General features: G+C 36.9%; 1 pseudogene; it reads right to left on the bottom strand.

The window, feature by feature from the left end:
• Positions 1–3,611: 3,611 nt before the first annotated feature.
• Positions 3,612–3,759, bottom strand: LOC122817426 (annotated as a pseudogene).
• Between the last annotated feature and the right edge of the window lie 15,586 nt (positions 3,760–19,345).

Raw genomic sequence — 19,345 nt, 5'->3', positions numbered from 1 at the left:
CACTTGAGGTCCAAACAAGGCAGAACCGTCAAAGGGGGTGTTAGTGAAGGACGCCTTGAAGGGGTCAGCAAAGTTGCAAAGCCGCATCCAGGCATGTCTCCTTAGAGCAACGCCCGTGCCTGCAGCCCTACTCACTCCATCGGCTGCATAAGAAATGAGCCGCATGGAGGAGTTGACAATCGAGTTCAGGGTTCCCAGCTGGGAGTTTATCTTCTCCTGAGATGCCACAGCTGTTGGGTCCTGTAAGGTATCACCCAGTTCTTTAAGAAGGTCTCTCTGAAGACGAGTGAAATGGTACAGGTAATTCAGCGACCGCATGGCAAAGGTCGCTGAAGAAAACATCCGCTTGCCATACCTATCCATAGTCCTAGATTCCTTATTAGGAGGATGGACAGGTACCGAAGGGTCAGCCAACTCCTTCTTAGTGGCTGCCGCCACCACCATGGCATCAACAGGGACACCCTTAAAGAGAAACTGCTTGTCTGCAGGGGCTGTAATAAATTTTGTAGGCCTCCGGGGGGTTGGTTCCATAGTATCCGGAGCCGTCCACGCCTTCTGAGCCACCACCTCCATGAGTGGGTCGAAAGGCGGGGACGCCCAGGAGGTGGAGGGGCAAGAACGGAATGCATCCAGGTACACCGACTCGTCCTCGGAAGGGTTGAGGGCAGACCAGTTCCCCCTCTGTTTAAGGATCTCTAGGATGTCAGAAAAGGAGACATCCTCAGAAGGGGACCTTGGGGACCCTTCCGAATCATCCCCGTCGGTGTCAGATGTCACTGACTCAGGGGAGTCGACATGCTTCCTCTTGCAAGTCCTCTTCTGAGGGGGCTCCCCCCTCAGGATCAGGGGAGGCCTCGGAAGAGGAGGAAATGCCCAATGGAGTGGCCTGGAGTGTCAGTTCTCTGCACTTGGGTTCGAGAGGGTAGGCAGGGGCCGAAGCAGGCACCATGGATGGAGGGGCTGATGAGGCAGACCGTGGCACCGGTATGAGAGCCAGCACGCTCCTCATGACCTCAAAGGCACCCCTGTCAGGCAGGGAAGAGGGACCCAGCTCTGAGGAGAGCTCCTCCCGGCACCAAGAGGGACGGCTTTGAGGCCGATGTCGAGGCCGAACTCACCTGCGCTGAGGCCCCGAGGGGGAGAACGGGGTCGGACAAGGGTCCGATGCCACTTACCCCCTCAGAGCCGACGAGGGAGTCTCGGCACCCGGATCCCTCCAGGGATGGAGCCAATGAAGGGATCGGAGTCGATGAAGGAACCGATAAGGGTGGAATCGGTTCCGACGCCCCCACGGTAGCAAGCCTGACGGCCTCCGGCTCCGAGCTCGAAGGAATAGTCGGAGGAGGAACTTGAGCAGGCATTGGGGTAGCCCCCGTCTGTTGAGATGGGCTATGTAATAATTGGACCAGTGCCTGCAACTTCAAAAGCCTACTAACTACCCTCTCAAGGTCATGGTCCGAGAGCCTGGAAGACCTAGGGGAGTGAGACCTATGGCTCCGCTCCGACAGCAAGCGGGATTTTGGAGCCAATCTAACAGACTCCAGTGAAGGAGATCTGGAGCACCTTCGACTCGGGGACGGCTCTGACACCAAAGTCGGAGCCGACTAAGGCCTTGATGTATCGGTTCCATCCGGAAACGATGAGGCAGGAAGAGGGCCACTCGGCGCCGGCTCCGAACATGGAGCCGACGATTTGGCGGGCTTTGAAGGTTTTCCAGTCATAGGCTTGGACGGAGAACCTTCAGGCTTTAATAAGCCTCTGAGAATGAGCTTATTTCTGCGTTCCTGCAGGACTCTAGGGTTGAAAGCATGAAAGATGGAACAAGAGTCCTGCAGGTGCAGAGGGCCCAAACAATACACGCAAGAAGTGTGGCCGTCTGTCAGAGACATCTTCTGACAGCACAAGTCACACTTCTTGAATCCCGATACCTTGGTATCCTTGGACATGATACCACAGTGGGATACAGTAGTCTAACAACCACACACAAAAAAGACACTATCAACAAGGAAAAAAAATGTAAAATAATAGTAAAAGGAGACAGAAATTCCACACACACACACTAAGGGGAATCTGTACTAACTGCTAAAGGGAGGGCTAGAGGCCCGACCAACTTAAGGGTGGAAAAAAGGGTAGGGAAAAACTACAGAAAAGGGGGAGAAACTTGTCGCTATCTCTAAAAATACTAATTAAATAAACTACTGAGAGAAATTCTATCAAAAACTAACTAAAGATACAACAATTTAAAATACGACCTGGAGCCAGGGAAAAATGCAACCTCATAGCTGAAGCGGCAAACGAGATCTGGGTATATCACACCTAGCATTATGGGACATAGTATAGCCTCGAGCTGGTAAAAAATAGCTCTCGAGCTTTAGTATTAGACCGAGTTGGAGCCGAGGTTCGGCTCCGAACCCATCCAGAAAGAATGAAGGTGAGATTGACAACTTAACATGGAAACATCTTCAGAGGGGGACCTGGGGGACCCTTCCGAATCATCTAAGTCTGTATCAGAAGTGACAGACTCAGGGGAGTCAATGTGCTTCCTCTTGCACTTCTTCTTATGAGGGGGCTCCTCTGAATGATCAGGGGAGGCCTCTGAAGAAGAGGAAACACCCAATGGGGTGCCCTGGAGCGCCAGTTCCCCACACTTGGGGTCTGGAGGAGGAGCAGAGGTTGGCGCAGGCACTACAGGGGATGGAGCCGGTGGAGTCTATCGTGGAGCTGACTCAGAGGCCAGCACACTCCTCATGACATCAAAGGCGTCCCTGCCATGATGCAGAGAAGGATCCGGTTCCGAGGAAATCAGAATCCTTCTCTGCACCGAGGGAGACAGCTCTGAGGTCAATGTAGGAGCCGAGCTCACCTGCGCCATAGCTCCGAGAGGGAGAACGGGGTTGGACAAGGGTCTGATGCCACTCACTCCCTAGGAGCCAATGAGGGAGCCTTGGCACCCAGATCCCTCAATGGATGGCACCATTGAATGAATCGGAGCCGACGATGGAGCCGAAGGAGAAATAGTTATCGGAGCCGACAGTTCCACGACTCAAACCCCAAAGAACTCCTGCTCCAAGCTCAAAGGAGTCGGAGGAGGAACATTGATAGGAGTGGACGGAGCCGACACCTGTTGAGGAGGGCTGGACAACATCTTGGCAAGTGCCTGTGACTTCAGCAACCTACTGACCACTCTCTCCACGTCGTGATCTGAGAGCCTAGAGGACCCAGAGAAGTGGGAAGATCTGTGACTGCGCTCACTCTGAAGCAGGGGAGACACAAGAGCCGAATGTATGGATTCCAGAGAAGGGGACCTCAGCCTCTTGTGGCTCCGCGATGGCTCCGAAGAGTCTGATGGAGCTGATGGGGAGATAGTCTCATCAGTTCCGGCTGGAACCGAAATAGCAGGTAAAGTCTGAACCAATGACGGCTCCTAGCTTGGAGCTGATTTGGTTTGTTTTTGTGATTTCACAGGCTGAGCCTTGGCTGGTGAATCCTGGGGCTTTAAAAGACCCCTAAGAATAAGCTTATTCTTATGCTCCTACAGAACTCTTGGACTAAATGCATGGCATATAGAACAGGAGTCCTGCAGGTGCACTGTGCCTAAGCAGTAGACGCAAGAAGTGTGCCCATCTGTCAGAGACCTTTTCTGACAACATGAGTCACACTTCTTGAATCCAGATACCTTGGATTCTGTAGACATCCTAAATCCGACAAAATACCTCAAGAGATACTACACTGATCTTAGCCAAAAGGCCGAGAAGTGATAACAAAATACCAGAACACCAATATCAGCAAAAAAGAGAAGAAAGCACACACACAGTATACTACAGCTAAAGCTAAAGATTTTTTTTTTTTAAACTAGGAAGCCTCTAACTTAAATGGCTACCTAAAGGAAGATAGAAGGAAAGCCTTGAAACTAAACGCTAACCTGTCAAGAAAGGGATAGGAGGGGGAGGGGGAGAACTCTCTAATTTAAAAGAGTTCTAAGGGATGGAACTACAATTACACTTAGCTAACACAACAAATTATAGAGACTAAAAACTAAACAATAACTCCCAGAAAAAACACTAATCTTAGAAGAAAAGTTCAATAAGAAACTTAATACAAGCCTGAGCCAGTAAAAATGACACCTCACAGCTGAAGCGGCAAACGATATCTGGGTAGCTAGCGCTAGGCATCATGGGACAAGGGGTAGCTCTGAGCCAGTAAACAGCTCTCAAGCTATAGAAGATGGCCAAGTCAGAGCCGAGGATCAGCTCTGATCCCAACCAGCAAGAACGAAGGCGAGATAGACAACTTAACATCACCTGTTTACAAAATGGAAGAGAACAGGAATGACTGAATCAAACTACTTTCTTTTCCTGGAGGCAGCTGGACTCTTCCATTTTGTTAATGGGTGTTCTTGGTTTTTGAACTTTGTATACATGTTAATGTAAGCATACTATATAATGTATGCATTTATAACTATTACTTGCAGTGCCTTTGCCATGTGGCCAACTCACAGCTGTGTATGACATGAACTACAAAATGAACTGGCACCTCACCTAAGTGTCATGTTTAATCATAGCCTCACGTCAAGCTTTGTGCCCACTGAGTGGCGCACAGCTGCAGTTATCCCACTCCACATGGGGGATCTACCTTGGATCCTGCGAACTACTGTCCCATCAGTCTGATGAGCCTGATCTGCAAGGCCATGGAACATATTATCATGGAACTTAAAAACAAAAACATTGGCAACCTTCAAACACTGGGCCCCACCCAGTTTGGGTTCATGAAGTGCCGATCATGTCTCCTGAACCTGATTGACTTCTTTGAATCAGTCTCCAGAGCTATGGACGAGGGTAAGGCAGTCCACACAGCCTATCTGGACCTCACCAAGGCCTTCAACACCATCCCCCATTCTGGAATCATAGATAAACGTACTAAGCTGGGCATAAATCCCTACGCCACTCAATGGGTTGCCAACTGGCTTACTGACAGAACCCACACTGTAAAAGCAGCCGACTTCAAATCCAGCTCCAGACAATTGGCAAGTGGAGTACCTCAGGGTTCAGTCCTGGGACCGTTCTTGTTTGACATCTACTTCTCTGAAGTACAGGCCAACAGTGAGGGACTCTGGCTAACAAAGTTCGCAGATGCTTGGTGTCAAGAGCCATGGGCTCAAGCTCAATGCCAAGAAGTGTATAGTTATCCCCTTTGGGAAAAAACATGTACCCATGAATTACCACATAGGTGGCAGTACACTACACACCAAAAGTGTGAGAAGAGACTTAGGAACACAGGTGGACAGTGGTTCACCTTTGAAAACCACATTGCCACAACAGTCGGGAAATCCTTCTATATGGCACACCTCATCACTAAGGGCTTTTCGTCCAGAAAAAAGCAGGTCATTGTCCCAATGTACTCCTCCCTCATTAGACCCATCATACAGTACAACACCCCATTTGATATATACCTCAAAAGACCTCTGCAACAACTGAAAAGGCCACAGAAACACCTCACTAAAAGAATCATAGACCTAAAGCAGATGCCCTATGCTGACAGACTAAAAAAACTCAAGCTATACTCTGTCACATATCGTCTACTCAGAGGTGATCTCTGCTTAACATACAAGGCCATGTCAAACCGAGAGCTGTTGGACATGCCACACTTAAAGAAATCCCACTCCATCAGAGCCACACGCTCCAGGGACCAAAACCTTGCCATCACAATGAATAAAACATGCTGGAGGGATAGATTTCTGACCCAGAGACTCCCCATACTCTGGAACAGACTGCCCATACATGTCAAGCAGAGCACCTCCTTGGCCCTCTTCAAAAGGAACATTGACGACTGGATGGGAGATAGGAAATTTACCTCGGGGATCACGTCAGTCACCCTGCTAGACAGTGATCCAGGGAAGTAAATATTGTGGGAAGAAATATCCAGAGAATTGTTATGGCTAGGCTTGTATAGGCCCTAGGGCCGATAGCCTAGTACCAACATATGAACCTATGATAGCACAGAAAGAATGCCAAGGTCAGGATTAAATTCTCTGCCTTCTGCCAATTAAGGGTTGCCACAGTCTCCAGATTCCAGCAGGTAACTGGAAAGTTAATTAAGTTACGATATCAATATACCACATGCATTAGGGAAAAGCTATAGCATTCTTGCTAAGTAGACTCAATCTATACCTGTACCAACATTTAAATAAATATTGGCACATAGTTTTTTCATCATATAAAATGTCAAATCTTATAAATCTGCTCATAAAGGACAATAATGCCTAAAACCTTCCAAACCATTGCAAACACCTGAGACTTCATGTTATTCAACCTCCAGCTGAAAAAACTGCCAGTAAAAAAGTATATTCCATGTAATGGGTCTAGAATACATACACCCACAAAAAGGTGAAAATTTGTGCAGGCCAAAAAATGAGTAATCACCTCCCCATGAACTTCCAAGCAATAGTGAAGCAATGATCAAAATATATATAAGCATAAGGAGGAGATTTCTGAAGAAAACCACAACATTCCAGTTACCTTTCTGTATAGCTACTCATTACTGTCAGTGGTAAAACAGGTGGCATGCTTGTATTTACTGACATGAAGGTCAAGCTGTGGGTTCTAACATGCAAGTAAGCAATGAAACTTTCCAGTTCAACACCTCACAAGCTTAACTTTAACAAAAACTCCCCCCTGGCCTGCAATCTCTTGCATTTCTAAATATACTTACCTCAAGACTGTGCAATCCTGAAGGTAAAGAAACATTTTCTTACCATAATAGTTTTGCTATCTTTCTGATTACACTGCAGTCTATAAAACTAAAGATGGGAGATGATTAAAAGAAGATTGACTGATTACATTTCAATGAACCATGGTGCAATATTTATCGGATATCCATCCCACTCCATGTGCTCTCTCTCTCTCTTTCTATATATATATATATATATATATATATATATATATATATATATATATATATATATATATATTATTGTAATAATGCTTGTAGTATAGAATGAGGGATTTGCTGCCTTTCAGATCAGACAGTAAACTAAGAATGGTATGGCTAAAGAAAATGTTTAAGACCTTAAGAATTTTCCCATATTTAATCTAATTTCTGGCAAGAGGTCATTAGTAACAAAGGTGAACTCTTTCTCATTGCTCCAGTAGACAATCTTCACTATTCACATACAGTAATTACTGTCTTATTCTCAGAAGTTTGTATAAGGGTTTCCTTACAAGTTTTTTTAAAACAGAGAATGAGTTTCAGTACTGCAGTTTTTATGTGTACCATATGTACATAGTATGCAGAGAATATCTCAGAAAATGGTTTAATTTCTGCCTTCATTGTAAATATATGTTGAAATGTTAGCTTGTGGAGCAAATTTGTCTGATGGACTTTCAGTGAAAATAAGAACTGACTTATAGGTACTTTCCATGCTATTGATCTATGATGATCCTTACAGGCCTAGCTCTATATTTCCAAGATGTTTTTAACCCTTGCATTTTAAGTATCAATAACCCAGGGCACTTGTGCTTTAAGTATGAATAGCCTAGAGCTGGGCAGACCCTTACATGTCACCCCTGTCCACCAAAGGACAAAGGTACCAAACCAGGGTTGAACATGTGACTTCCCATCCATTCATTCAAATTATGCTTGAATAGAGTAAGAGATGTACTTTGCTTTTCAGTAGAGGAAGACAATTCCAGAGAAATGGTATTCTGAAGTCCAAGCAAAATGTATCCTCTAGCAGACTGTCTATGTTCTGGGTCTCTAATAATAATACAATTTCTGCATTATCTCTGTAACTCTTAAAAATAAATAGCTTTCCTTTATGATGCTTTATGACTTCTTTCAGGCGGAGTATATTTCACATTTCTCCACTTTTTCATAGTAGGAGCATGACTCCTCTCCTGCCCTTCTGAAACCACTCTTATATAGTACCATGACTTCAGCAAAACCTGTGTGAGCCCTTGGTTTACAAATTCATGGTTCTACCACTGGAAAACCTCTGGCTGTATTTAATATCAACATGTTACTACAAGAACCTCACCTCATTCATCAAATGCAGGATATACCCTTTTCAAGTTTGATTCAACCCTGACAGAATAAAACTATAGTTGTTAGTTGGTATTTTAGTTTGTTTTTAGAAATCTACAATCTCTTTTTAACTAAAGAACATATTTCTTTGCAGTCCTTGGACAAGAAACCTGGAAGAAGTTATCAGAATATTCCCAAATCAGTTTATGACCAACATTTTTTACTTGCAGGCATTTAAAATACAGGACAAAGCAAATGTCTGCTTACCGCAACATTTTACAAAGTTACAGGAAGTAAGAACACTAATGCCATTTCCCAAACTGAGGAATCAGCTAACCACAAAATTCCTTTTCCTATGCATAGCTTTGCTTTAAAGCAGTCTAAAGATGTTTAAGGCTATCTCCAGAGCCCCTACATCTACAGCAGCACTTCTTGACATGGCTTTTTTCTTTCTTACTCTGAGGTTAACCACCAATGTTTATTCAGCAAAAAAAACACACATTAACTTATCTTTGTTACCCACATTAACAGATAGTCCAAGTCCTAAATTATGAAAACACAAGAAAACCAAGATGCTGTGTTTTTACAGCTGGACCTTCAAGTCTCTGTGAACAATAACAAAGCAATAGAAGAGCACATTTAATGTTGTTTATGTTAACTGTCATTAAGACTACAGTTTTATGTCAACGACTGTAGTTCCATACAGACTAACACCAGGCTTTAAGTAATTAGAGCAAAATGCAATATCATTGTCAGCTGCAACTATGAACTCTATTCAAGCAGACAAAGATGGATAAATATAAATTGAGGTTTTTAGATACTGCAGCACATCTGATTTATATCATTGCAAAGTAAGTCGATGCAAATGGATTCTTGCCTTAACTGGTGGCCCCAAGTATTCGCCAATCACTATGATTAAGGCAAAGTTTGTGTTTTTACTGCCTTCGTATGTGTCTCAGTGGCATTGTCAGTATTAAACAACAGACGCTAAACAGAGTTTTTTTATATATTTATTTGCAGGGGATGGAATATATCTGAAGAATGGCTTGTGATGACCTTGACTACTGCTCTATACAGGAGATCATAGAAGTATAAATTCAGCTCTGTCCTCCAGGTCTTATCAGAAATGAAACATAAAAATATAATGCACAATCCAGCCAAGTGCCACAATAAAATTAAGATGACCCCAAACTCCCAAGAGTAAGATGGAGTACATGGTGAGAGATCATACCATCCCTTTGTGCCAGACATTAAAAATGTTACTTTTAATATAGCCTAATTTCAGAAAATGGGGTTGGCACAATAGTGGACCAGTTGGCATCACTATCTCACAGTGCTTTGATCCATAGTTCAGTTCTCAGTTGCGGTGCCTTCTAGGTGATGTCTGCATGCCTTTCCTGTGTCCATGTGAGCTTTCATTAGGGTCTCTGGCTTCTTTCCACATCCAAAGATATGCTTATAGGTACACTGGTGATCCTGTAAAATGCCAGCAAGTTATGTACAGTATGTACAGCATGTGATTGTTTGTGCAGTCTGTGATTACCTGCCAGCCTATCCAGAACTATTATCTGCCTTATACCCATTGCTTACTTGTGTTGACTCTAGCTTCTGCTTGACCCTGAAAATGATAAAGTGTATTAGAAAATAAACAAAGTGAATGACTTCAAAATAGATTACGTTCGACAATTTGATGCACTACAATTTAAAACAGTTAATATATGCAAATAATGCTGACTAATTAAGCAAGTTAAATGTATTTGATAAAACTGAATACTAGTCTACTGAGAGTGAGTTTTTAACAATGGAAAACTAACCAAGTCCGATTGTTTAGTATGTCTTTATTTATTTATTTGTCTTTGTTGACAAGGAAAGTCTGACTGGACAGAGCCCATTTCTATCAGAGGCCCAGGGAGAAAAGCTCCACCACAGTATATTTATATTAACAAGTGAATTTCAAACAGTTATCAGAAAAAACAAGTTGCATTTCTCATGAAAAAAAAATAATTACAAGACAAGCATACATAGTAAAATATTTATATCAACGATTATATGTCTAGAAAAAAACAATTATAATTCTGTATAGTTGTTACAGTTGTTCCATCTGTAAAATCTTGCAGAAGTAAATGGATTGTTACTGCAAAAGGGAAACCTTATTGTAAAGAAGTTAAGTGTTCTTTCATTAAAGTAAAGAAAACTTACTCCCAAAACTAGGTAACAAATACACAATACCCTCTATGGAAATAAGAGATCTCACTAACATAATGGTTTATGAACAAGTTCAGCTTCCAGGGAAACCTTAAGGTGAATAGGGTATCCCTGTCAAAAATAGAAACACTTAAGTTCTATTTGCTAAACATATTTGGAAATGAACTTGGTAGAAAGGGATAGAAAAGGAGGGAATAGAAGATTAGTATTAAGAGATGACAGGATTGTTATTAAGGTAATGCCTTAGCTCTAACTATTGAAAATGTTTAGGGCCATACAGTAATGTGTCCTAGAATAATGAATGGTGGCAAAATTCACTACCTTATTATAACACTGTTCTAAGAGTGAGAGTTGAGTGGATTGTAGGTTAATCAGGATAGGAGCAGTGTAAAATTGTATAACGACTGAGCAATACTTTTCCTGACATTCTCTGTGAGGTATTGTTTTACACTATAGAGTGCACTTAGCTTTTGGTGGGTGTTTTTATGTAATAATCATATTTTAAGCTTTCGTCAAAAGTGATACCTAGAAGCTTAGTTCCACTTATTAATTCCATATTGGTGTTGTTAGAAAAAGTGATTTTGAAATTATTTTCTAGTCATTTGACTCTTGGGGGGGGGGTGTGAACAGGATCAGTTTTGTTTTCTTAAGGTTAAGGAACAGCTATAAATCAGACAACCAATTTTCAATGGTCAAGAAAGATTTTTGCATGAGATGTTTTAATTTATTTATGTTTTTAGCAGACCAGATGATTGCGGTTTGTTTATAAGTTAGGTGGAGATCATTAATGAATATATGGAACAAAAAGGGACCAAAAATGGATCCTTGAGGGACAGCCACTGTAATGGAAAGGAAAGAGGCGATGTCATTTTTACATTTTACTGTCTGTTGCTTATTTAAAATGTAATTGGAGAACAAAGACATGAAGTTTAATACATTGCTAGGCAAGCTAGTTTTTGAAGCAATTTCTGAAGAGCTACCATGTTGAAAGCTTTAGATAAATCTAGGAATAGTGCTAAGACAAAGTTCATAATGTTTAGATATTGGTTAAATGATGTTATAAAACCAAGGAAAGCTGTGCATATACTATGAAAAGGATGAAAACCATGCTATGTTGGGGAAATGAAGCAGCTGTCAGTGAGAAAGCTGAGAAAATGAGACTGGATATACTTCTCCAGAAATTTTGAGAGCAGAAACAATATGGCTACAGGCCTGAAATTTGAGATCTCATTTGAGTTTCTACTCTTATGGGGAGGAAGAAGGTAGCACATTTTCCACAGGGTTGGAACAAAGCTTTCCATGATGGAGTAGCTGATTTAGATACAGACAGGAAAATCTACAGCATCAGCAGAAATGTTAAGTGCTCAAATGGTATGGCTATGCTGTCAATTAGGATAGATGAAGTAGGTTTAAGATGTGTTGGTGTACCAGATTTTAACACTTGGTTGACTGTAATCCAGAAAGCTTTATGGTTATTATAATTTGCTGACTGTATATTATATATTTTTTTTATTTTTCAAATACAGTTGAATAAATTCCATAATATTTGTATATAACATCTTAAATAACTATGTACACTATTTACATCAGCCTGACACTATAACAGAGCTCAATATATACAATTACTTTATAGGTATAACAATCCAGTTATCAGAGTGCATCTGTTCAGTTATTGTAAAGTGCCAAAGACTTTTTTCCATGGATTGTTAATAAATGGCTTAGGATAAATCCTTAATTCTTTAATTTTAATTTCCAACAATGCTGTGGTCTTCAGTAGGCTGTAGAAGTCTTCCAAAGTCAGTATTGTGTTTGTATTCAATCTTCTTGTTATAAACTTCCTTGAGATTGCAAGTATTGTCCATACTAGATACATATTCGACTCATTCAAATGAGGACCTTCATACACATTCAATAATACTAGAGCTTTAGATAAGTTAAATGATTCATTAAATAAAGGTTGTAAAAAGTTTTTAATACCATTCCAAAATGGTTTAATTTTAACACAGTCATAAAAAATGTTATTCCAATCTGCATTGTGTATTTGCTCACACCTCCAACATATTCCCTTTGTGGAAGAATTCATTTTAGTAATTCTATCTGGAGTTAGGAATGCTCTGTGCAAGCATTTCCAATTAAAAACTTTCCAGTATTGTGTAAAGGATGTATATTTTATTGATAATAAAATATTTGATTTAATTTCTTCAGTTAGCTGCAATGAGTGTTCTTTTGTTATATAATTCCAATATGAGAATTTGGGTGTTGTTTTATAATTTATCAATATCTTGTAAAATTTCAAAATACTATTTCCCACTTCATAATTATTATATATGATTCCATATAGGTAGTTCGTAAGTTTATGTATTTCTTTAAATGAAGAATTGCTACTTATTCTGCATAAATCTTGTGAATACATCAGAATGCTTTGCATAGTTAGCCAATCTTGTTGTGGAATTTTATATGTTGTTTCTATTGTTTGCATATTCAGAACTTTTAGTGTTTTGATACATTGAAACCAATAAACATCCTTTCTGTTCCCAGGAATTAATTATTTCTCTGTATATTTTATGTGGCTAGCTCTTTGCAACTACGAATGGTGTTAAAAGATCAAACCAGATTTTTAAATCTATATTTGCATTAATAATTTTCCTAAATGAGTCAATGTAATAATTAATCATATGAGTTTTAGTGGGCTTAGTTATGTTATATTGCATACTAATACATAATATGTGCCATGGCAAATTGTTTTTATCTTTTATTTGAATTTTTTTGTAAATCAAATTCATTTATTGATATTACAGTTAGTAATTCTTTCCAATTTATAGAATTATTTGGACTTATCTAATCTGAGATTGTTTTAGATATTAATGCTTTTATATATGTTTCTATATCAGGAAAGTTTAATCTTCCATGTTTCCATGGTCTGATATGATGTATTAAAGCTATTCTGTTTATTTTGGGAAACCATAAAAATTTTATTAGGCATGAGTTTATTTCTTTGAGTATATTCCTTTGTGGCAACAGCTGTATTGCCAAAGCTATATATAGAATTGTGGGTAGTAAAAGCATTTTATTAACTGTAGTCTATCTTCAAATGTTAATATTATTTTGTTCCACTTTTCCACAGAGATTTTAATTGTATTGATGATATTATTGTAGTTTTTTTAGACTAATTCATTATTATCCTTGCATAACTCAATTCCTAGATATTTTCAGGTAGATTCTTGTTTTCCTATAATGTGATTTCCCTTCATCTGCAATTCTTTCTTTTATTTAAAAATAAAAAAATTGATTTTGATTTACTGAAATGGAGTCCTGAAGTCCTGTAAAATGTGTCAGTTAAAATATCTAATTTTTCTAATGTCTCTTTTGTATTGGATAATGTTAATAATATGTCATCAGCAAAGAGCATTACTTTAGAATTGTATTCTTCATAAACATCTACTCCTTTGATTTTTATATTGTTACATATTGAATCTGTGACATGGGACATCCTTGTTTAGTACCCTTTGTAATATGTATAGCTTCAGAGGTGAAAGGACCTAGCTTAACATACACTAAATTATTTGTGTGTGTGTATATATATATATATATATATATATATATATATATATATATATATATATATATATATATGTATGTATTCTTTAGTACATACAAGGAAGAAGGAAATACAAATAACACCAGAATTATGAATAAATAGTCCCAATATTTCTCTATATCTAAGCCAGTTAGGAGTATTTATTTATTTTCTTTATTAACATAATCCATAAGAGAAATTATCCTTTTAATATTGTCATGTGTGTGTCTATGATATATAAATCCAGTTTGATCATTATTTATTGTTTTTGGATAGTGGTATTTTCATTCTGTTAGTGAATATTATCATAAATATCTTATAGTCATTATTTAATAATGCTATAGGTCTATATGAGGTACAGAGGTTTGGGGATTTGTTTTCCTTTAAGATTGGTGTGATTAAGGAATATCTCTAAGAGGGTGGTATGAATTTGTGACTTGTGACTGAATTTCTAATAGAGTTTTATGAAGAAGGATAGTATCTTTGAAGAAAAAGTTTATATATTTACATAATTATGCCATCTATACCTAGAGCTTTATTATTTTTACCCTCTTTTATTGTATCTGTAGTTTCTTTGTAGGATATAGGTGCTTGCAGATCTAGTTTTAATTTTTCTGCTATTTTTTTATATTAGAACAATTTTCATCTAGATTTAATTGATCAATATGTACATTTTCTTTTTGGAAATGTTCCATATAGTGATTTCTATAGGCATCAAGAATGTCACCTATATCCAAGACATTTTCCCCTTTCTTTTCAAGGAAGATACTTTTAATGTTATTAGCTTTTGATTGTATTTTGATTCTTGTTGATAAATTATGTAGATATTTGGGAGAAGTGGCCAAAGTATTAATTTTTAATTTTTCTAAATCTAAACTAGTTTTATGAGTTAGAATTTTGTTGTATTTATTGTTTAATACTTCTAATTTCTTTTTCATCTCCAAATGATTTTGATTTTTTTCAGTTTTTACTGACAAAAGTTTGGATTGTAGATCTAATAATTCAGAATCCCATTCTCTGATTTTTTTTATACCACGTTAAGGTTTTACCATATGTGTAAGCTTTTGAGTCCTATATTATATCTCTGTGGTGCAATTAATATCTAAGAAGAACTGTAATTCAAATGACCAGGGTTTGAACTCTTTAAATATGTTGGAATTCTGGAGTTAAAGATTAATGGTTTGTACCCATTTTGAAGTTTTAGTATCAATTAATTGTGGTCTGAAAAGGGGCAGGGAGTGATTGAGAAATTAATGATTTTAGAGTGCAACTCATGGGCAGCAAATATTTTATCTATTCTAGTTTGGGTACCAAATTTGTGATCTTGATGGGAAAACAACAAAGACTTATCTTGTTTATATTTGAAAGTATCTACAAGATGAAATGATTCTACCCACTTGTGTAAAGCTTCTGATACAGCAGATGTAAGCAGCGGTCTTTTATTTGTAGTTTCAGAAATATCAAATATACAGTTAAAATCTCCTCCTAATATTAAGTTGCCTTTATAATGATTGGAAATGAAATCCAAGTGTTTTTTAACAGTTCTTGTTCCAATGCCTGGGAACCAGTACAGATTGGCTAGGGTCCATATTCTGTTATTACATTTAACTATTACTGATGTCATAAGGCCTTCTTTATCTTTATACTTATAAATGACTTCTGGGTTAATCACATTTGTTTTCCATAAAATTGTTACCCCTTTTGTCTTTGTCTTATAAGTGGATTGTGCCAATAGGGTTCCTATCACATAGTTGAACTTGTACAAGTTTGAACCTTATATGGTACTTGTACAAGTTTGAGCATTTCAATGGAAATCTCTGTAAGGGGAGGTTTCCATTCTGTTGAATGATGTGATATATCGGAGTTGTTATATTTAAGTAGTGGGGGGTGTGGGGGGGCGCAAGGGGGCTTGTTTGTACCATTTCATGTTCAAAGTTATAAAACTTCGACTATGTGATATAGACCCCGCAAATATCATATATTCCTTAGGATTCCATTTGTAATTGTCATTTGTTTTGAAATAAGTTTCTTGAAGAAAGACAATTTGTGCTTTGTACAGTTTTAAATATTTCAGTAGATTTGATCTCTTGCTAGGATCGTTTAAGTCATTGGTATTTAAAGATAATAAAGTTATTAAGCATTTTCCTCTGATAACTATAAAGTATATGTTTGAGCTTTTAAAGGAAATTATAAGTTTTATACTTTGAGTGTTTACCAATAAAGTAATGTTTTGATCAGGCATACTAAAAATGTTTTTGTGAAATAACAAATTTAAATTAATAAATGTTAACAAAACTGAGATCTGCACTAGCCATGGAATGAAAATCATTCCTAATCTGATGGATAAACCTAAGTCCATCAGATTAACACTCATACCTTGACAATCCAGGACATCTGAGTTCGATAAATTGAATTATCATATGGAGAATATTTGTAACAGGAATAAGCAATATTTATATTATTTTGAACTCATAAAATACTATTGTAGATTAGACAGAATTCTAATACAACATACATGTCTGCTTATCGTATAAGCAATTATTAACATGAAAGATAGATGACAAGCAATTCAATCATAGAAAAGTAGGATTATCATATATAAAACCTCAGTAAAAGATTATAGCACAGTTATTTAACATATTCACCCTTATTGATGAAGTCTTTCAAAACTTATTACTTAATATAAATAGATGGTAATAATATTTATACCTAATGTTTATAATACAATGCATTTTACTGGATATATCAGAAGTTATATTTCATTGTTTGCCAGCATTTAAGTAATCACTTTGCTGCTAACTTACTTGAAGCGTCAAATTTGTTTTATGTGGACATGGATGAAAGTTAGTACATTTTAATTATCAGTGCATCCCTCTTCTCATACCAAAACATAACGTCATTCATCCATAATGTAGAAATAAAGAGATAAAATCTTGAACAAATTCACTAAAGTGAGTAAAATGGATACAAAGCGTTTCTAATCATGGACTTATTAAGGACATAATACTAAAGTTTATTGTTTTAAATGGAACTTCTATCTTTGTATTTAATCAGGGAGCGTCTTAAACAGTGGAACTAGGTTGCTTTCAAAACCTATTCTTCAAATGAGATTATACTTATGTGAATTGTTAGGCTTCAGTAGCAGCCTGAAAACCAGTTAAGTGCGAGCTGCATGAGCCAAAGAGTAGATATTGATCTTGTGGAATGTCCTTGGTTTGTGAGGTTGATTTCAACCTAAAGATTATACAATCAGTTAACCTTTGAAAGAGTTCTTTGGTAACTGCAAGTCCTTTCCTGCTATCAGCAAAAGCCACAAGATTGATCTTCTTCCTTTTCATCCTCCTACTTCAATAACTAGTTTTGCAACAAACCAATTTGTGATAAAGTCATTCATGGCATAATTTTAATAATAAACACTAGATAAGTATATGTTATAAACTTGTAGAGAAAGAATAGAAAATGCTTCTGGAGGACGAAGTTCATAAGGGTGGAGTGGAGATGTAGACAAATGTTAGAGAATGGCACTGAAAGGTTATTTAAAATAACTAATTGTATTCAATGCTGGTTCTAGGGGCAATAATAGCTTAAAAGCTTTAAATCCTAGGACTGAGAGCTACTTGAGCAAATGGAACCTTAAAGGCTTTAGTCTGTAGCCCTAGAAACTTACTCTATCAATGAGAAATAAATGATGTGCTTAGACAGAGTAGCACCTAATGTAGAGTCTAGAAATTTTTTTTCCATGGGTTTGAAAATAAAGGTTTAATAAATCCAATTCTTTTTTTTAAAAATTTTAACAATCCCTTTTTTTTTGGGGTCTTTTTAAAAAAGGGCCCTTTTTTGGGTTAGGAAAAAAAAAAAGGGGTCTTCCAAAGTCAGTATTGACCCATGTTTGTATTCAATCTTTGCTTATTTATAAACTTCCTTGCTTGAAGATTGCAAGTATTGTCCAATACTAGATACATATTTGAGCTCATTCAAATGAGGACTGCTTCATACACATTCAATAATAATAGGAAGCTTTAGATAAGTTAAATGATTCCATTAAATAAAAGGTTGTAAAAGTTTTAATACCATTCCAAAATGGTTTTAATTTTAACACCTGATCTCATAAAAAATGTTATTCCAATCTGCATTGTGTATTTGCTCACACCTCCAACATATTCCCTTTGTGGAAAAGAATTCATTTTAGTAATTCCTATCTGGAGTTAGGAATGCTCTGTGCAAAGCATTTTCCAATTAAAAAAGCTTTCCAGTATTGTGTAAAAGGATGTATATTTTATTGATAATAAAATATTAGATTTAATTCTTCAGTTAGCTGCAATGAGTGTTCTTTTTGTTATATAATTTCCAATATGAGAATTTGGGTGTTGTTTATAATTTATCAATATCTTGTAAAATTTCAAAATACTATTTCCCCACTTCATAATTATTATATATGATTCCATATAGGTAGTTAAGTAAGGATTTATGTATTTCTTTAAATGAAGAATTGCTACTTATTCTGCATAAATCTTGTGAATACATCAGAATGCTTTGCATAGTTAGCCAATCTTGTTGTGGAATTTTTATATGTTGTTTCTATTGTTTGCATATTCAGAACTTTTAGTGTTTTGATACATTGAAACCAATAAACATCCTTTCTGTTCCCAGGAATTAATTATTTCTCTGTATATTTTATGTGGCTAGCTCTTTGCAACTACGAATGGTGTTAAAGATCAAACCAGATTTTTAAATCTATATTTGCATTAATAATTTTCCTAAATGAGTCAATGTAATAATTAATCATATGAGTTTTAGTGGGCTTAGTTATGTTATATTGCATACTAATACATAATATGTGCCATGGCAAATTGTTTTTATCTTTTATTTGAATTTTTTGTAAATCAAATTCATTTATTGATATTACAGTTAGTAATTCTTTCCAATTTATAGAATTATTTGGACTTATCTAATCTGAGATTGTTTTAGATATTAATGCTTTTATATATGTTTCTATATCAGGAAAAGTTTAATCTTCCATGTTTCCATGGTCTGATATGATGTATTAAAGCTATTCTGTTTATTTTGAAACCATAAAAATTTTATTAGGCATGATTTTATTTCTTTGAGTATATTCCTTTGTGGCAACAGCTGTATTGCCAAAGCTATATATAGAATTGTGGGTAGTAAAACCATTTTTATTAACTGTAGTCTATCTTCAAATGTTAATATTATTTTGCTCCACTTTTCCACAGAGATTTTAATTGTATTGATGATATTATTGTAGTTTTTGAGACTAATTCATTATTATCCTTCCATAACTCAGTTCCTAGATATTTTAAGGTAGATTCTTATTTTCCTATAATGTGATTTCCCTTCATCTGCAATTCTTTTTTTTTAATTTAAAAATAAAAATTTGGATTTATTGAAATGAAGTCTTGAAATCCTATAAAATGTGTCAGTTAAAATATCTAATTCTTCTAATGCCTCTTTTGTATTGGATAATGTTAATAATATTTCATCAGCAAAGATCATTACTTTAGAATTGTATTGTTCATAAACATC

Source organism: Protopterus annectens, chromosome 12.part0 (assembly GCF_019279795.1).
Source record: "Protopterus annectens isolate FY-2018-M chromosome 12.part0, PAN1.0, whole genome shotgun sequence".
In the NCBI taxonomy this organism is placed as follows: Eukaryota; Metazoa; Chordata; order Ceratodontiformes; family Protopteridae; genus Protopterus; species Protopterus annectens.
This window is presented reverse-complemented; position numbering and strand designations above follow the sequence as displayed.